Source organism: Ipomoea nil, unplaced genomic scaffold, assembly GCF_001879475.1.
Source record: "Ipomoea nil cultivar Tokyo-kokei standard unplaced genomic scaffold, Asagao_1.1 scaffold3210, whole genome shotgun sequence".
Classification (NCBI taxonomy): Eukaryota; Viridiplantae; Streptophyta; class Magnoliopsida; order Solanales; family Convolvulaceae; genus Ipomoea; species Ipomoea nil.
The window spans coordinates 196,082-217,072 of record NW_017619638.1 but is presented as its reverse complement, the minus strand read 5'-3'; positions in this window follow the sequence as shown (position 1 = coordinate 217,072).

Here is a 20,991-nt window from a genome sequence, read left to right as displayed (position 1 = left end):
GTGGTGTAATATGAGCTTTAAGCTCACTTGTTGGCGGTTGTGTGATTGAAATGAACGATACCCTCGTGTACTATGTGTTGGCGGTTGTAGGTGGGGGAACGACGGTTCCCGGAGGCATAAGGTTGGACTCAGAAGTACAGGGGTTCTTGGAGGTAATGGCTGGAACTGTAATAAGGTCGGGGGTAGCCATAAGGTTGGAACAGGACATAAGGTTGGAAGTTGTGACATGGAGTGTCACGGTGGCATATAGTTGCCAAAGTGTGAATGTCTATCCTTTTCTGATGAGCATGTCGAGTGGTATTCTACTTTGTGATCAGTAGAATACACCTCGAGTTGTACTTGTTTATTGTTGTTGTCTTTGCCTTGATGTTTTCTACTTTGTGATCAGTAGATTACATCTTGAGCTATGTTGAGTTGTACTGTTGTTGTTCTTGTCTTGATGTTGTCTTGGGATGTTGATTTCCCTTGTCCTTTTGAGAGTGAAATAGAGTATTTGCAGTTGACTTCTCTCTATGACTTTGAACTGATATATACTGTATTCCGTTTCGAAAATGATTTTGAATTATACTATCTTTATATGCTACGTAACGCGTATTGATGGGTTACCAGCAATATTCGCTGACTGGGCGTCGTCCCCTTTCTTTATGTGCTTTACAGGTCCTGAGTGGATATGGTGAGCACGTTAGCTGTTGGTTGTAGTTTAGCTCCCCTGTCTATGTAGATAGTGTTTTGGGCCTGTGTGCCATGGTTATGTTAAACAAGATAGATTGTTGGTTTTAGACTTGCCTGTGCATCCACGTTGAGGTGGATGTGGCATAGCACTTCCTGGTTTTCCCTGTTTTTATATAAGACTTCCGCTGTTGTCTACGTTTTATGATACCTGTTAGTTATCTTGCCTTATGAATTTAAGTTTTTAAATGTCGTGAAAATCGGGGGTGTTACAAATGATCCGTCCTCGAGAGGCACTAACATAACTAGCAACTAGTCGTTTGTAGGCATCATGGGCTGTCATAGCTGAAGATATGAGGGGTTGGATTGTGTCAGAATAACTCCCCAGAAGAGCACTAATAATTATTTGGTCTTGATGATACAAAATTAAATGGCCTGGGTTTGGTGGTGGTTTGAGCAGGATCGGTAAACTTGGTTGGTTCTTTGATAGAACCAATGAACCATCAATATAGCCGAGAAGATTAAAGCCAATAAGTGTAGATTGAACTTGACGTCTCCAGACTCGGAAATTTGTAGTAGTGAGTTTAAAAGGGAAGTTTGATGGAGCAGTAAGTTGAATAATGTCGTTGGTGGCAACAATACCAGGTAACGAAGAGGAAGCCATTAATAAAAGGGGAGTGGCGAAAGAAAAAAAAAACTTTCGTAGGATATTCAGGCTCTTAATACCATGCAAGGTTATGGAGAAACTGTATATTGTGTTTATTAATGAAAGATCAGCATACTATAAATAGTGTACAAGTTAGGAGAAGTAGCAGGAAGTTACAACAAAGCTAGTCTATAGGAATACATTTATAACAGATAAATAAATATAGAAAATATCGGCCACACATAGGCTTAACAACATTAATTTTTAATTTGACTAATAATGTTTATGATTTTATCATATCATTAAATGATTGATTTGTGGGTGGTAAAATTAGGAGTGCATAACATGGTCTTTTAAAAAATATTAAGAATGATGCAAATACAATTATAGGTATAACCAACTAATTAGTAATTATGCCATAATTTCTATTTTGTTATAATTAGCTCATTAACTCAAACATGATTGATCAAAATGAAACTTCCAGAGAGAAAAATGTAAAGTACAAAATAAGGGGAAATATGACTAGTAATCTTATTCATCAATCTCTTACATACAACCACAACATATATATATATATATATATATATATATATATATATATATATATATATATATATATATATATATATATATATATATATATATATATATACACACACACACACACACACACACACAATTATAACGACAGACATAATGTAGTCATTAGTTTCCTAACCGTTACATAATCAATACTAATAATGGCCACACTAAATATATTATTTATAACACTTCCCCTTGGATCTTTTGACCACGATCTTACCTGATTAAAAACTTGCTAGGAAAACCCTGTGGAAAAAGTCTAAACAAGTACAATGTATATGGATAGAATATTTGAATATATTCATGCCTCGTTAAAAATTTCACTAGGAAAATCACGTGGAAAAAACCTACTTGAAGAAAAGAGTACATGATATTTGTAAAAATCATATATTGTATCTGATGCCTCATTAAAAACCTTAACTTAAGAAAACCATCTGGGAAAAAAACTTAGTTAAGGGAAAAAGAGTACAACCATAAGCCTTCAAGGCATAATCTTCAAAATTTTGGGGTTTGTTTATTTAAGTATTTACTTCCAACTTTCCCCCCATTGACATTACTATATCATACTCATGCCTCGTTAAAACCACACTAGAAAACCCCAATAGGAAAAACCTAGTGAGGAAAAGAGTACACTGTATGTATACGTTGCAAAAGTACAACTGGTTAGTCTTTTTAATACCCAATCTACAGGATTGATTCGAGTGAATGTACTTCCTGTCTCCCCCTGAAGATAACAATCTTCAACTTCTACCTAGCTTAAAGTAAAGTCATTGTTTAAATAGAGTGTAGATAGGGGATATAGTAAAATCTTCAGGATTGTCATTAGAACAACAATTAATATACTGAAGGATATATTTAGGACATTTTTAGGAGGGACTTATAGGTATCCTTCTAGGAAACGATATTTGAGTTTCCCAATCACATATATCATTTCTAGGCATGTTTCTAATATGAACTATGATAATATACTTTCATACTTTCTTCTTGGGGAGAAAATAATTTTAGTCAATTTATTGACTATAAGAAAAATCATAGTTACTAACTTACTAACTTTTACACTTCTTATTTTGTAATTTTCATTTATCACATTTTGAGAAAATTCATCAGGGATTTTAAATATAAGTGACCAGTTACCCAAATAAATATGTGATAACTATGTCTATGAGCTACATATCTAATTTATTTATGCTAGTTTTATCGAATAATGGAATATAATTGTAACACCCGTGTTACGGCCTTCAAATCAGGATTAATTATGGAATTAATTCCATTAACAAATAGTTAAAAAGAATTTAAGTTAGTTAGAATTCCGTTGATTAATTAATGTGGTCCACAATGGACCATGGACCCTTATCTCCAATTAAGCCTTTAATCCTGTTAGGAATAAAGAAACTAGACCTTTTACTATTCAGATTCTAATTAGGAATCCTAGACCTATATATCTGTTAGAAATAAAAAAGAGGGCACATTGTTAGTCAGATTCTAATTAGGAATCCTAAACCCCTTACCCAGTTATATTCGTATTCGGGATCCAAACCTATATAGGGGGGGGGGGGGTTAAAAGGCATTAGAACCCTATCACCCATATCTCCCTCTCCCCACACAAAATCGCCTCCAGGCCAAGGAATTCCCCATCAGCAAGCTTAGGAAGATCAATTGGGAGAAGAATTTTAAGGAAGAACCTTAGTAGCCATGGGAACCGATTAGGGCTAAGAGGTAACCCATGCCTTACAAAACCTATTTTCCTTGCAACATCTTATTCATTGCCTCCTTTGATAATCGTATGTATGATTCTGTGATTGAGTCTTGATAGAGCTTTGCTTAGGGCTTATGTTATGTTTATTTGATAATCTTGATGATCTTGATGTTGTGATTGATCATATGTGTGATCTTGTATTCGATTATGTCTAGAGCCTGTTCCTAGGGTTTATATCGTGAATCTCGTTGTTGTGGAGTTCTTGGTATTTTTGGGTGGGTTTATGCATGATCGGGTGTAGAGTCTAGCCTAGGACTTGTCTTTAGGACTTGCATATAGATTTCTTGATGTTCTTGAGGTTCCGGATGCTCCTAAACCGTTATGTGATTGGTGTCGGGTCTTGGCATGTTTAGAAATCGTGTTAGAACGTATTTGGAATGATTCTTGGTTTAATCTTCGTTAATTGAATCCGTGATATTGTTACTACGTGATTAGAATGTGTTTGGACCTGGTTTTGAGTTCCACGAACGAACCCAAACTGGATTTTCTACCTTAGTACCAGTGGGGGGGTAGGTGGGGGGACGAATCCCCACCACATACCCGCTTCCCACGCTGCCCAGTTCCAGCGAGCAGCCGGCGGGCAGGCAGCTGCCCCCCGGGTACTTGCTGGAATAGTGTCACCGCCGGCGGGTGGTCCACCACTCACCACCCACCCGCTGGAATGGCTAGGTGTGGTAGGGTGTTTTTCCTCGTGTCCCGTTGTACCCCGTTTGATGTTTGTGAGTCTCGTACGATGTTATGAGTACCGTTCTAGGAATTTACATGTAGTGCGTGTGTCGTTTGTCTATGTTCCTTGATTGTTATTGTTGATTACATGATTGATTGAATGATGATGGGTACCGTGGTCATTGCGCAATGGTCGATGTGACTGATGAGAATGAGAGTTTGATTGGTGGAGATGAATTGTTGGCGGAAAGCGCAGCGAGTGCTTGGTTATCGTGCTAAAGGCACGGACCACCCCTTAGACTTGCTGGCTAAAGGCTTGGGTCAGGGTATAAGCGCCGAGGTGTCATGTTAGGGCTATATGCGCTGACCCCTTGGTATTGGTGCTAGAGGCACGGACCATGCGAATGACACTTCGGTGCTACCATGTTGGTGGACTTGTTGGTGGTTACGGAGTGGGGCATGTAGTTGCTCCAGAGGAATAAGGAAGGAGGTATAAGGGTGGCCAGGAGGTACAGGTTGGAACTGATATAAGGATGGAGGGGAGTCAAAAGGTTGGAACGTGGTATAAGGTTTGAAGATGGATTGTGTGCTCGATGATTACTTGCTAATTGATTGTCTTTGAATCCCAACGTTGCCTCTATTTGTCATTTAAGAGCTTACTTGTCTATTATGCCTTGTCTTGTGTTCTTAGGATGCACGCTAGTCTTTATGATTGTTCCATAGTGTCAAGTCTATTGTTATGTCTTGAGTCTTGATCTTGGTTTAAAGCTAGAGTTGCTTAGGTTATATATGTATTCCAGTTTCAAAATGATTTCCGATACTTATACTTATTGTACTCAACGCGTGGGAGTGGGTTACCAGCATTATTCGCTAACGGTTGTTACACCGCATGTTTTTCAAGTACTGACCAGTAGTTTCGGAGTGCGCTAGATGGACCCGCAGATTTAGCATTAGTTACTTCTAGTCATAGTTGCTATGGCCTGTGTGCCTGTAATTGTATTTGAATATTAATTGTGAATTATGCTTAGATTAGTTAGTTGTAGCCTGTGCATATAGGTTCTCAAACCTAGGTGTAGCATAGCACCCCGACTCTTATGATTAGTTTATGCTCTGTTTGGATGATTAATAATAGATATACCTTGATTTCATAAGCTTTAAATGTTTTAAAAATTAGGGGTGTTACAGTTGGTATCAGAGCCTAAGTTTGACCCTAGGATACGACACTTAAGACAAGACTTTAAGACATTAAGCTGGAACTCTAGATGTTTAAGTTCTTAGGATATAAGAATCTTAGGACACGCGGTGAGACTGTGAGTTTATTTATTGCTTTCTGTTAAGTTCCCTATACTTGTTCCTTGTTTCGTACGCTTGCTCCGAAGTTGTGATATCCCTGCATACTTTTACATGCTTTGTCACATATCATTCTTTGATTATTAATAATTTGCCTTGACATTCTATTGATTCTGTTTCTTAATAAATGCTGGGCTTGGTTATTTGCTTAAGCATGAAAGTTGGATTATTTTCCTAATTAATTCATTCATATATCGGCTAAGGACTTGCATATTATTGCTTAATTATTTGGTCAATATGCATTATTTGGATATTTGTTATTTGATGGAATATTTTGGAACTTGCAATTGACGACTTTATTTGACCGATAATTGCTCACTTTTCTTAATTGTGATTGTTCGATTATTTTGATAGTTAACTTACTTATAGGTTGATAAGTACTTGCATGAGTTTGCCTGAAAGTTGTGGGAACGTAGCTTTATTCTTTAGGAGGGGAGGAATGTGATGAGTGATCCTTACGATGTCTTGATCTTTCGTTTAAGTCTCCCGTGTTCCTTGTTGATATCATAATAATGTTATTCCTTGATGTTTACCATGTATTCAAGTCCCTTTTGTTGTTCATATGAGTGTGGAATTGTTTTGGACTTGAATTTGTGAATTCTTGGGACTTTTCCCGAAGTGATTCCTTCTTCACAATCACGTTCCAGTGGGACCCTGACAGGAGGTCGACCTCCCACCGCGTGCCCACTCTCACGTTCCAGTGGGACACTGGCAGGCAGTCGACCGCCCACCGCGTGCCCACTGGTACGGTGCGTTGATTTCTTGACTTCTCGTTTTATTGATCCATTGTGTGCTTGTATGTCTTCCTTGATGATTCCTTATGTGTTTAATATGTGAATAACAATCTATACTTGAACATGAAGGTTGGATTATTTCCTAATTATATATATATATATATATATATATATATATATATATATATATATATATATATAATTAATAGATAAATACATAGGTACGTAGGAACATATATATGTACGGTACGTAGTAATCCTTGTCCCTTAACTTTATTACCTAATATCGTCATTAACCTTATTACATGTTGGACCCAATACTATACTCGTAGTTCTAATATATGTGTACATAGTTATACATATATGTACCAAGTTTTGACCCGAAGACAATCTGAGAGAAACCGGGAGAAATCTGGGAAACCTAAATCAAGTGGTCACTTCAAAACTATTTTTGGAAGAAATCCATCTTGACCCCCCCAAACTATTTTAAAACTATCCTTCTAGACTTTGGTCCATGTTGCATGGTGGACCACAAGCTTCCAATGCCTTGTCTGATACTCTTGATCATTAAGATAAGAACCCCCTGAACAAACATTTATACATAAATAGTTATATCCCTACTATTCTAAACATATTCCCCTATATATATATATATATATATATATATATATATATATATATACACACACACACACACACACGTTCCTAAAGTATGTAGTAATCCCAATTATATTCGTATGCTACACTTACACGCATATTATTATTATTATTATTATTATTATTATTATTATTATTATTATTATTATTATTATTATATTGTTATTGTTGTTGTTGTTGTTGTTGTTGTTACTATTACTATTACTATTACTATTACTATTACTGTTACTATTACTATTACTATTACTATTACTACTACTATTACTACTACTGTTATTATTATTATATCCTAACCCTAATCACTTTGCCCAATCCTAAATAATACATATGTACCCTAGCTATGTTAATCATATATGTATCTACAAGTTTACACTTAGCGTATCCTAACCCTGAAATATTATTCCGTATAAATTATATATAAATTATATATATATATATATATATATATATATATATATATATATATATATATATATATATATATATATATATATATATATAGGGAAGGGTTCAGGTGCGGGTATAGCTTCCCGTGCGGTTGTGCGGTTAAATCTGAGCAGTTGATCAAATTTAGATCAACGACTCAAATCAATGAAAATTAAAAAAAAAAAAAAACGCTTGCCAAAGCCCAGTGTGCGAATACCAGGAAAGCGAGGAGGAGACTCATTCAACTCATCAACTCTATACTTTGAATTTGGATTTCTCCTTTTATCTTGCTTAGGAGTAGCGCAGCTTTGCTGGAGGGTTTTGCCAAAGCCCAAGGCAAGTCGGAGGCTTGGTGCACCTTAAGTGTTAGATCTTAATCACAAACTCACGCACTTTAAGTACAAAACCCACACACATTAAGCACAACCTCACGCACATTAAGTACAAAACCCACGCACTTTAAATATTAACTCACAGACTTTATGTTTCAACAACCAAGTACAAAACTCACGCACATTAAGTACAAAACCCACGTGCATTAAGCCCAAACATCACGCACATTAAGCACAAAACTCACGCACTTTAAGTATTCACTCACAGACTTTAACTTTTAACAACTATTCACGTTAAGCACATCCCCATGCACATTAAGCACAAACCTCACGCACATTAAGCACAAAACACACGCACATTAAGCACAAAACTCACGCACATTAATTACAGATCCGCTCACCTTAATTTTGACATAGATGCAAAAATTTCAAAATTTCCACCGCGTTTTTTTTGAAAACTTTGATAATCCTGGACGTTGATTAAAGCGAGATGGATGGCTCAGATTAAACCGCACAACCGCACCTGAAGCCCTCACCCGCACGAGAACCTAAATATATATATATATATATATATATATATATATATATATATATATATATATATATATACACACACACACACACACACACACACACACATATCCTGAGATAACCCTGATTCTATATTTCCTCCTCGCATAATCTCTCTGTTGCCACTCTTATCTTCCCTAAATAATTAAAAACTTTAGCCTCATCATCAGGTCATCAATTGATTAAGGAATTAGAAATCAAGGGTCTTCAATTCTAAGTTGTTTAGATATTCTGGGCTTCTAGAGGTACGATTTATGCCTACCTAAAATTTATTTACCCCGAGATAAAACTAATTTTCCTAAGTGTTTGTGTGATCAAATTCTGTCAAGATTTCTCAAAGATAAATCTTTTAGTATTTACAAACCTAGGTTATTTTACTCGTAATTATTAAAGAATATTTGTATGCGAATTGCATGTTCAAATTGTAGGTGGAGATTTATATTTTCATGGTGTATGTATTGTGTGTCAAATTAGATAGCTCGCATGTTTGTGTTAAAATACATACTTTCACACATTCATATATATATATATATATATATATATATATATATATATATATATATATATATATATATATATATATATATATATATATATATATATATATATATATATATATATATATATATATATATAAAGCATGTTAGACAAAACTGTATGTTATAAGGCATCACACTATGCATATATACAATATTATTAATTGCAAGCAATCTGCATATACATGCCAATACTTGTATACTTAGTATGCTATGAACAATTCCGTATAACACCTCGTGTATTCATGGCGTACGAATTAAAGTATTCGTCTATGAAATCTGGTGAAATATTCCGTATGTGCTAAATGTTACTATTTATGTAAATACATGTTATGTGATTATCTATCATTATTCATGATGTGCAAAATAAAGGTCCTAATTCTATTGTCTCCCCAAAGTTTATTTACCCCATAAGAAGCAAAAACCTTTCTCCTAATTGCTCACATGAAGATCTTTTCATCGAAAATCGATCTTTTATTAGTTCGAGTAATTGTTATATGATTTATGACTTTCCTGAATTTATATGACAATTGTTTGGTTATGCCACAATATTGAGTACGTGAATTTATTTGTTAATTATGCACTAGTTTAACATGTTGAATAATACGTATATGTGTTGTGTGATTCCATATGACTAGTTATTATTTAAGACTTGAAATATGTTCACATGCCTTCATGCTCTGTGCCTATAAACTTGAGAAGTTGTATCATTAGCATAACTGCGGAAGTATATCTAGGTGTGCCAATTTGCAGGTTTCGCATATAACATGATAGTTAATCATAAAAGATTATCGCATATGATAGGCTAGTTATTATTATTTGGTGCATTATGTCTTAGTACAACGATTAGGCATAAATCCTGTATAGGTGATATTCGGCTCATGACATGCTAAATTGTACATTAAATGTTTATACCCATTCATGGTTCGCCTATGTTGATATATGTGCATATGGTATGGATATTCAATTTGCACACGTAAGGTATTAGTCTCTTATTTAGGCACACAAATAAATATATTTAGTTGCATGATCGGCGCATCTTATGATCCTACATGTTTAAATCATTAGAAATTATTTAAATGCCGTAAGTAAGACTCCTATGCTGTGTTTATATTCATGTGAATTGCATGCTCGTAGCCTCACTATTTGGTATATTTCGTTAGTACAAAGGTTATAGATATAGGGGTGAAGTCAAAGGTGTCGATTGGGTATAATAATTTTTAAGTTTGATCGTGCAACCAGCCGAATTCCCTTCCTTTCCCTAACAAACCAAAAACCGTTTCGTTGGGAAATCCTTTCTACCCCTTCAAAACTTCGTTCTTGATACCTCCCTTCAATCAATTCCGTGCAAGGTGGCAACCTTATTCCTCAAGTTACCATTTTAATACATTTGATCCTATCCCTATTTAACGTTGTCCTCATATTTGAAACCGGAAATCCCATTCTCCTTTCTCTTTTGGAACTAAATCTTCCCAAAACCTAGTATATTTACATATATTTTCCCTGTAAAATACTTCAACTATATACTATCGTATTAATTATGACTCTTTATCCTCAAACCGATTTCTAAGCTTCGGGGACGAAGCTTCTTGTAAGGGGGGGGGGGGGGGTGGGGGGGAGGGTGTAACACCCCGTGTTACGGCCTTCAAATCATGATTAATTATGGAATTAATTCCGTTAACAAATAGTTAAAAAGAATTTAAGTTAGTTGGAATTTCCTTGAATAATTAATGTGGTCCACAATGGACCATGGACCATTATCTCTAATTAAGCCTGTAATCCTGTTAGGAATAAAGAAAGTAGACCTTTTACTAATCAGATTCTAATTAGGAATCCTAGACCTATATATTTATTAGGAATAAAGAAAGAGGGCCCATTATTAATCAGATTCTAATTAGGAATCCTAAACCCCATACCCAGTTAGATTTATATTAGGGATCCTAACCTATATAAAGGGGGGGGGGGAGGGGGGTTAGAAGGCATTAGAACCCTATCACCCATATCTCCCTCTCCCTACACAAAATCCCCTCCAAGCCAAGGAATTCCCCATCAGCAAGCATAGGAAGATCAATTGGGAGAAGGATCTTAGGGAAAAACTTTAGTAGCCAAGGGAACCTATTAGGGCTAAGAGGTAATGTAACACCCCAGAATTTCAGGATATTTAAAACTTATAAATTAAGGGTGAAATCTCATTAAATCCCAAACAGAGTACGAGTGTACGGGGTGCTATGCCACACCTGAGCTAGAGAACTCAGGTGCACAGGCTAACTAACTAATGTCTCAAAGATATGAATGCATAAACATGGCACGCAGGCCGAAAGGGAAACTATCTATTTCTATAATCCAAGCTCTAGCGCACTCCAGTGACTTAATCTTCTGTGCCTGAAAGCCAAATATATCTGTTCAGCGAGAGATGCTGGTAACCCACTCCAACGCGTTGAAATACATTACATATAGAGATATATATATATAGGTATATGAAAAGTCATTTCGAAGCATGAAGATATATCCTACGAGACTCTAGCTTTTAAAACCGGGAATGACTCGACAGATAAGGCTAGACACAAGAAACAGTTATAACCAGCGTATATGATCCACAACAGGCAAGACAGATAAAGATAAGCACAATTAATAATCACAACCCAACATAAACAATCCCCAGCATAAACCCCTTAGTCACATCCCCCAATATACTCATAAACACAACTCCTCCATATCTCATCACATAACACACTAGCTTTGTTGGTGCCACAGGACCAATCGCATGCCCATACATGAGGGTCAGCGCATATAGCTCTGACACGGCGCCGCAGCACCCTGCCCCGTCTCACATTACGGAGGAGCCGATCGCAACCGACTGATGGACCTTTGTCCTACATAATATTTATATACCTGACCGGTCTTTACCAGCCTGGTTAACAGTTGGGATGGTTCTCAGCCCATTCAACTGCCCGTATAGTGGACCTTTGTCCTATATAATATTTATATACCTGACCGGTCTCTACCAGCCTGGTTAACAGCCGGTATGGTTCTCAGCCCACCCGACTGCCCGTATAGTGGAACTTAGTCCTATATAATATTTATATACCTGACCGGTCTCTACCAGCCTGGTTAACAGCCGGTATGGTTCTCAGCCCACCCGACTGCCCGTATAGCCCGATTGATCTTAACCAACTCGGGGTTACATGCACACATAACACATAGCAAGTACATGCAACCCACATTAACACATTGGGAAGGGGGAGAAAACGTATAACAAAACCTATGCGTGATCCATCACATACTAAGAATAGTCCTAAGGGGTTCATACTGCTTCTACCTAGGTCAACGGGATACCAATTCAACTAGCATGCAATATAATAGACTCATAAACCTACGAACGGTACCCGAAATATCAAACTAGACAAAGGCACGATTAACGGAGTCCGTTGGGACACCACGGGGGACGGGGAAACATCAAACGGGGAAGCCGAGATCCCGAGGGGGATGATTTTCCTGCGGGTAGCCGGTGGGTGGGGGGCCACCCGCCGGCTGCCCGCCGGGCATTACTGTTCCGGGCAGCGGGTCGCCGGCGGGCAACTGCCCGCCCGCCGGCCGCCCGCTGCCGGAGATGTGTTTTCCGGCCGTGGGTAGGTGGCGGGTCCCCTACCCCCCACCTACCCCCCACTGACTCTTATCACACAATTTTGCCCCGGGAACCATTGTGGAACCCGAAACCATGCTTAGACACTTTACAACGCAATTAACGACAACACGTAGACAATCAACTGATCAAATACGAGGAACGAACGTCACATAACCTATCATGCTTTTCTAAACATAATCAACACCCAAACATGCGATTACCCCTCCCGATAACCCAAGAATAACATCATACGGTACAACCTAGGGTTCTAATCACTTTTATATCAACAAGAATACGATTCGCCTTCTAATTGCAAGATTCGGTAAGAATAACACATAAGCATCAAGGGCATCATACAATTATCAAGAACAACACATAATCATCAAGAACTCCATATAATCATCAAGAACCTCATAATTATCAAGAATCTCCCAATATCAAGATTATCAAGATCCCTCATGGGATCATCACATCAATCATCAATAATAATCATCACAAGTCATTAATACACAATAATATGGGGAAACCCTAAGGGGGAATCATAACTATGAAAATAGGTTTTGTTGAGACATGGGTTACCTCTTAGCCTTTATTTAATTCCTTGGCTATGAAGGGTCTTTCTTTAAGCTTTCTTGCTTTCTTGATTTCTTCTAGGGGATTCTTGGAGCTCTTTGGGGTGGCGGGCGTTTATTGTGGTGGGGGATTTCTAGGTGCCTCTTAAGTCCCCTATTTATATATTTAGGAGTCCTAGTTAGGAACTAATATTATGGGCTTGCTAATTCTATTTCTTTTGGGACTAGGGATTGGGTTTAGGGATAAGGGCCTGTGGACTATGGTGGGCCCCCTAATTAATTATTGTGATTTAATTCTTTCTTTTGGGTAATTGATTAAATGATTTAATTGATCTTAGGGGTCGTAACACGGGGTGTTACAGGTAACCCATGTCTTACAAAACCTATTTTTCTTGCTACATCTTATTCATTGGCTCCTTTGATAATCGTATGTATGATTCTGTGATTGAGTCTTGATAGAGCTTTGCTTAGGGCTTATGTTATGTTTACTTGATAATCTTGATGATCTTGATGTTGTGATTGATCATATGTGTGATCTTGTATTCGATTATATCTAGAGCCTGTTCCTAGTTGATATCGTGAATCTCGTTGTTGTGGTGTTCTTGGTATTTTTGGGTGGGTTTATGCATGATCGGGTGTAGAGTCTAGCCTAGGACTTGTCTCTAGGACTTGCATATAGATTTCTTGATGTTCTTGAGGTTCTGGATGCTCCTGAACCGTTATGTGATTGGTGTCGGGTCTTGGCATGTTTAGAAATCGTGTTAGAACGTATTTGGAATGATTCTTGGTTTAATCTTCGTTAATTGAATCTGTGATACTGTTGCTACGTGATTAGAATGTGTTTGGACCTGGTTTTGAGTTCCACGAACGAACCCGAACCGGATTTTCTACCTTAGTACCAGTGGGGGGGGGGGGGGGGGCGAATTGTAATACCCCCAATTTTCACAACCTTTAAAATTAATTTAAAGCTTAAGAAAAGGATAAAGACTACTCATTACGATAAGACAAAGCGGAAGCAACTTAATTAAGTACGGGAGATGTTATGCCACACCTATACATCTATAGGTGCACATGCTAAGTCTAAACATATATCCAAGTCAAGCTTATACAAAACCATGGCTCACAGGCCAAAAGTCTAACAGAAACAGTCATAGGGAGCTACACTATCTAACAAACAGCTAACGCGCTTTCCGAAAGCTACTCAAAACCTGTAAAGCAACATAAAGAAAGGGGATGACACCCGGTCAGCGAACACTGCTAGTAACCCATCAATACGCGTTAAATAGCATATTTAGATAGTATAAGTCAAAACCATTTGAGACTGAGGAATACAATATATATCATTTCAAAAGTCATAGAGAGAAGTCAATTGCAAAGACTCATTCACACTCTTAAAGGAAAAAGGGAAATCAACATCCCAAGACAACAACATGACAAGATTACCAACTATAACAAATACAACTCGAGGTGTATTCTACTAATCACAAAGTAGAATACATCTCGACATGCTCATTAGCAAAGAACACATACACACATTGGCAACTACATGCCACAGTGACAACTATATGTCACGAGAACACAATTCCAAGTTCCAACCATTCCCCCTAGTGCCACCATGTACTTCTGAGTCCAACCTTATACCGCCAGGGACCGTCGTCCCCCCCTCCAACATAGCCTCCAACATACCACCTATTCATGAGTACACAAGGGTACTTTTCATTTCAAACACATAACCTCCAACATATGAGCCTACGCTCAGGTCACACCACCAATTTGATTCATGGCCACACGAGGACCACATCGGTACCTTGAATATTAAAGCCCCATAACCATAATCGTGTAGTCAAGGTACCACAAGTACATACGTTTTCGTCACAGGAATCAATCAATTGATCACAACAAAGATTTGAAACCATACTCAACAAGAAAGGATTACAATCTGACACCAACGATGGTCAACACAAGTTGCCAATCTCAATAGGAAAGAACAAACCGCACACACTAGCATTTCAACCTCAAACTAGCATGCTTATCAAATAGGTAAACCAGAATAGTTCCAATGAACATACAAGACTCACCATTGTCCAACGAATCACAAAGTTGGGCACTTAACACGATTCAAGACTCCAAATCCTACATGGATTCCTAACGTACCGTTCTAGACATACGAAACATCAAGAAGACACTCAAATAGCCCAATAAAACAACATCGGGAGGTCAAAACATCAATACCGAGTCAAAAGAATCACGGGGAACAAATCCCCGACCAACATCAACAGTGTACCCCGCGAGTGGGGCCACGGGTGGACCTCCACCCGTGGTTCCGCCCGTGGGTACGAACCCACTCTCCACACGTACCCCGCGGGTGGGGCGGCGGGTGGAGCTCTGCCCGCCGTTCCGCTCGCGCGTACACCCTGTACCTCAAATAATCCCTTCGGGGATTTTCAACAACAAGTCCAAATTCAAGTCCAAAACACCCAAAATCTCACACAATACAACAATTTGACTTGAACCCAAGAAATAGCCAAGCAATGGCATACAAGAACCCTAATAACAAGCTCTAACATGCATTGCCACAAGACAATGCATCAAATCTCACATTTCATCACAAAATCACAAGTGGAAGCCAAGAAATCATCATATAAGTAAGAAAATAGGATTTGTAAAGCATGGGTTACCTTTGTAGCCTAACACTTCACTTTTCTCACCCTTAAAAGCTTTTCCTAAAGCTCTTCTTCAACACCAACTTCATAAACACACCAAAAGACAACAAAGATTCTATTTTTAGAAAAAGACATCTAAAAAGATACTAAAAACACCCAAGAGATAACGGATCTTACCCTCCCCTATGCTCAAGGTTAGGAAAGTATGAATCTTGGAAGCCAACTTGTAGGATTTAGGATGCCCAAAATTTGGCTTGGAGAAGAAGCTACCAAATTCTTAGAGAGATGATAGAGGTTTCGTGTTTAGAGTGTTGGTGGATGAAATGAAAAGATGATGCTAGGTTAGCTTGGAGCACAAACTTTAGGTAGAAAGACTCCTTTGACCTTACTAAAGTTGGAAGAATAAGGAGACAGGGGAACCACTCATAAAGCATAAGGTACAACCCTTTGACTTGGATTGACTAGTCAAAATCTAGTCCTCCGACTATTGAATTTTCAGGATTTTGGGAATAAATTACCAATAAAACTAGGATTAATTGTAACACCCCGCATTACGACCCCTAAAATCAATTAAATCATTTAGCCAATTACCCAAAAGAAAGAATTAAATCACAATAATTAATTAGGAAAGGCCCACCATAGTCCACGGGCCCTTATCCCTAAACCCAATCCTTAGTCCCAAAAGGAATAGAATTAGCAAGCCTATAATATTAGTTCCTAATTAGGACTCCTAAATATATAAATAGGGGACTTAAGAGGCACCTAGAAACCCCCCACCACAATAACGCCCCACCACCCCAAAGAGCTCCAAGAATTCTCTTAGAAGAAATCAAGAAAGCAAGAAAGCTTAAAGAAAGACCCTTCATAGCCAAGGAATTAATTAAGGCTAGGAGGTAACCCATGTCTCAACAAAACCTATTTTCGTAGTTATGATTCCCCTCTTAGGATTTCCCCATATTATTGTGTATTGATGATTTGTGATATTATTATTGATGATTGGTGGGATGATTTCCATGGGTGATCTTGATGATGAAAGGTTCTTGATAATTATGGTGTTCTTGACGATTATATGACGTTCTTGATAATTACATGGTGTTCTTAATGTTCTTAATGATTATATGAGGTTCTTGATAGTTATATGATATTCCTACCGAATCTTGATTTTGGAAGATGAATTGTGTTCTTGTTGATTTAAAAATAATTAGAACCCTAGGTTATATCGCGGAATTTGTATGGTATTATTCTTGGTATATTTGGGTGGGGTTTCGCATGATTGGGTGTTTATTATGTCTAGAAAAGCATGATAGGTTATGTGTCGTTTGTTTCTTGATTTTGATCCGTTAATTGTCTACGTGCGTTATCAATTGCGTTTGAGAGTGTCTAAGCATGGTTTCAAGTTCCACAAAGGTTCCCGGGGCGTTTTTGGTGAAAAGAGTCAGTGGGGGGGGGGGGGGGTAAGTGGGGGTAGGGGACCCGCCACCTACCCGCGGCCAAAAAGAGGAGCTCCGGCAGCGGGCAGCCGGCGGGCGGGCAGCTGCCCGCCGGGCACCCGCTGCCCGGAACAGTAAATACCGGCGGGCAGCCGGCGGGTGAACCCCCACCCACCGGCTACCCGCTGGAAATTCCCACACTTCGGGACCCCGACTTCCCCGTTTGATGTTCCCCCGACCCCCGTGGTGTCCCAACGGACTCCGTCTATCGTGCCTATGTCTAGTTTGATTTTCGGGTACCGTTCGTAGGTCGTATGAGTCTTTTATATTGCATGCTAGTTGAATTGGTATCCCGTTGACCTAGGTGAAAGAAGTATGAACCCCTTAGGACTATTCTTAAAATGTGAAGGATCACGCATAGGTTTTGTTATAAGTTTTCTCCCCCTTCCCAATGTGCTAATGTGGGTTGCATGTTCTTGCTATGTGTTTTGTGTGCATGTTACCCCATTTTGGTTGAGATCAATCTGGCTATACGGGCAGTCGGGTGGGCTGAGAACCATACCGGCTGTTAACCAGGCTGGTAGAGACCGGTCATGTATATAAATATTATATAGGACTAAGGTCCACTATACGGGCAGTTGAATGGGTTGAGAACCATCCCAACTGTTAACCAGGCTGGTAGAGACCGGTCAGGTATATAAATATTATATAGGACAAAGGTCCACTATACGGGCAGTTGAATGGGTTGAGAACCATCCCAACTGTTAACCAGGCTGGTAAAGACCGGTCAGGTATATAAATATTATATAGAGCTGCGGCTCATCGGTCGGTTGCGATCGACCCCTCCGTAGTGTGAGACGGGGCAGGGTGCTGCGGGGCCGTGTCAGAGCTATATGCGCTGACCCTCATGTATGGGCATGCGATTGGTCCTGTGGCGCCAACAAAGTGTGCTATATGATGAGATGAGAAGGGTTGATGTTGTGACTGTTATAGGGCTCTTGCTAGTAATGCTTAATTGTGATTTTTGGTTGTGCTTATCTATAACTGTTTCCTATGTGAGAATTGTATATGCTGATTATGACTGTAGATTGTGTGTACCCCTATTTGTTGAGTCGGTCCCCTGATTTGAAAGCTAGAGTCTCTTAGGATATATCATCATGCTTCAAAATGACTTTTCGTATATCTATGTATATATATATATATATATATATATATATATATATATATATATATATATATATATATATATATATATATATATATGTATTGTATTTCAACGCGTTGGAGTGGGTTACCAGCATCTCTCGCTGAACAGATATATTTGGCCTTCAGGCACAGAAGAGTAGGTCACTGGAGCGCGCTAGAACTTGGAACGTAGAAGTAGATAGTTTCCCTTTCGGCCTGCGTGCCATGTTTATGCGTTTACATTATTGAGGATATTAGTTAGTTAGCCTGTGCACCTGAGTTCTCTAGCTTAGGTGTGGCATAGCACCCCGTACTCTTGTATTATGTTTTGGGATTTAATGAGATTTCACCTTTATTTTATAAGTTTTAAATATCTTGAAAATCTGGGGTGTTACATTAATTATCTAATTAATCCTTAACTGGAGTTTGTATTTACGGGGTGTCACACGAATCCCCACCACCTACCCGCTGGCCACGCTGCCCAGTTCCAGCGGGCAGCCGTCGTGCAGGCGACTGCCCGCCGGGCACCCGCTGGAATAGTGTCACCGCCGGTGGGTGGCCGACGGGTGGTCTACCACCCACCGCCCACCCGTTGGAATGGCGGGGTGTTTTTCCCCGTTTTTCGTTTCCCCGTGTCCCAATGTGTGACGTTGTACCCCCTTTGATGTTTATGAGTCTCGTACGATGTTTTGAGTACCGTTGTAGGAATTTACGTGTAGTGCGTGTGTCGTTTGTCTATGTGCCTTGATTGTTATTGTTGATTACATGATTGATTGATTGAATGATGATGGGTACCGTGGTCATTGCGCAATGATCGATGTGAGTGATGAGAATGAGATTATGATTGGTGGAGATGAATTGTTGGAGGAAAGCACAACGAGTGCTCGGTTATCGACCACCCCTTAGACTTGTTGGCTAAAGGCTTGGGTCAGGGTATAAGCGCCGCGGTGTCATGTTAGGGCTATATGCGTTGACCCCTTGGTATTGGTGCTAGAGGCACGGACCATGCGAATGACACTTCGGTGCTACCATGTTGGTGGACTTGTTGGTGGTTACAGAGTGGGGCATGTAGTTGCTCCAGAGGAATAATGAAGGAGGTATAAGGGTGGCTTGGAGGTACCGGTTGGAACTGATATAATGATGGAGGGGAGTCAAAAGGTTGGAACTTGGTATAAGGTTGGAAGATGGATTGTGTGCTTGATGATTACTTGCTAATTGATTGTCTTTGAATCCCAATGGTGCCTCTATTTGTCATTTACAAGCTTACTTGTTTATTATGCTTGTCTTGTGTTCTTAGGATGCATGCTAGTCTTTGTGATTGTTCCATAGTGTCAAGTCTATTGTTATGTCTTGAGTCTTGATCTTGGTTTAAAGCTACAGTTGCTTAGGTTATATATGTATTCCAGTTTCAAAATGATTTCCTATACTTATACTTATTGTACTAAACGCGTGGGAGTGGGTTACTGACATTATTCTCTAACTGTTGTTACACCGCATGTTTTTCAGGTACTGACCAGTAGTATCGGAGTGCGCTAGACGGACCCGCCGATTTAGCATTAGTTAGTTCTAGATAGTCATAGTTGCTATGGCCTGTGTGCCTGGAATTGTATTTGAATATTAATTGTCAATTATGCTTAGATTAGTTAGTTGTAGCCTATGCATCTAGGTTCTCAAACCTAGGTGTGGCATAGAACCCCGACTCTTATGATTAGTTTATGCTCTGTTTGGATGATTAATAATAGATTTACATTGATTTCATAAGTTTTAAATGTTTTAAAAATTAGGGGTGTTACAATAATACCATGACCAATATTGGGCCTCTGCGCAAACCCTCAACTCGCATTTTATTACATTTCTTGTATTTTCATGAAACCTTCTGGTGTATATATTTCTTTAGCGAGTTATGATTTGTATGCCTTAATTATTATTATTTTTTTCTATCAAAACAGTTAGCTCACTTCGGGCGCTATACAACTGTTTTAATTTCTGGATCCATATTTTAAGTATTTATGAGCAATAGAGGCAAAATATGTTATCGACAACTGTAACAACTTTGTAATTATCTTTTATACACATGGCCATGTGCGTTACCAGCATTGTTCGCTGACGGTTGTTACACCGAATGTTTTTCAGGTGATGAGCATTAGCTACGGAGCGCGCTAGTCGGAAACTTGGACTTAGTTTAATTAGTTCTAGCATAATAGATGGCCTGCGTGCCTTGGGTTGAAATTGAATATCGATTTATGGATTGACCATGATTGGTTAGTGTTGGTCCCAAAAGAGGTAAGGTGAAAGTCTAGAGGCGGGGGGGGGGGGGGGGGGGGGGGTGAATAGACTTTCAAACTTTTTCGCACAGCACAACAACTGCTGAGCCAGAGATAAACCAAAACTCTTAACTAGATTGTTAGAGTATGGTGCACAGCGGAAATAAATAAAGATAAAGTGTGTGTGAGATTGTGTGAGCAGTATATCTATCGTGTAGAGCCAGTAAAGAGCAGTAAGTAAAGAAAGCAAAAAAGAACACAAGACAATTATAGTGGTTCGCGAGGTGGTGTAATCCTCCTACTCCACTTGCTCTTATCTCCAAGAGCA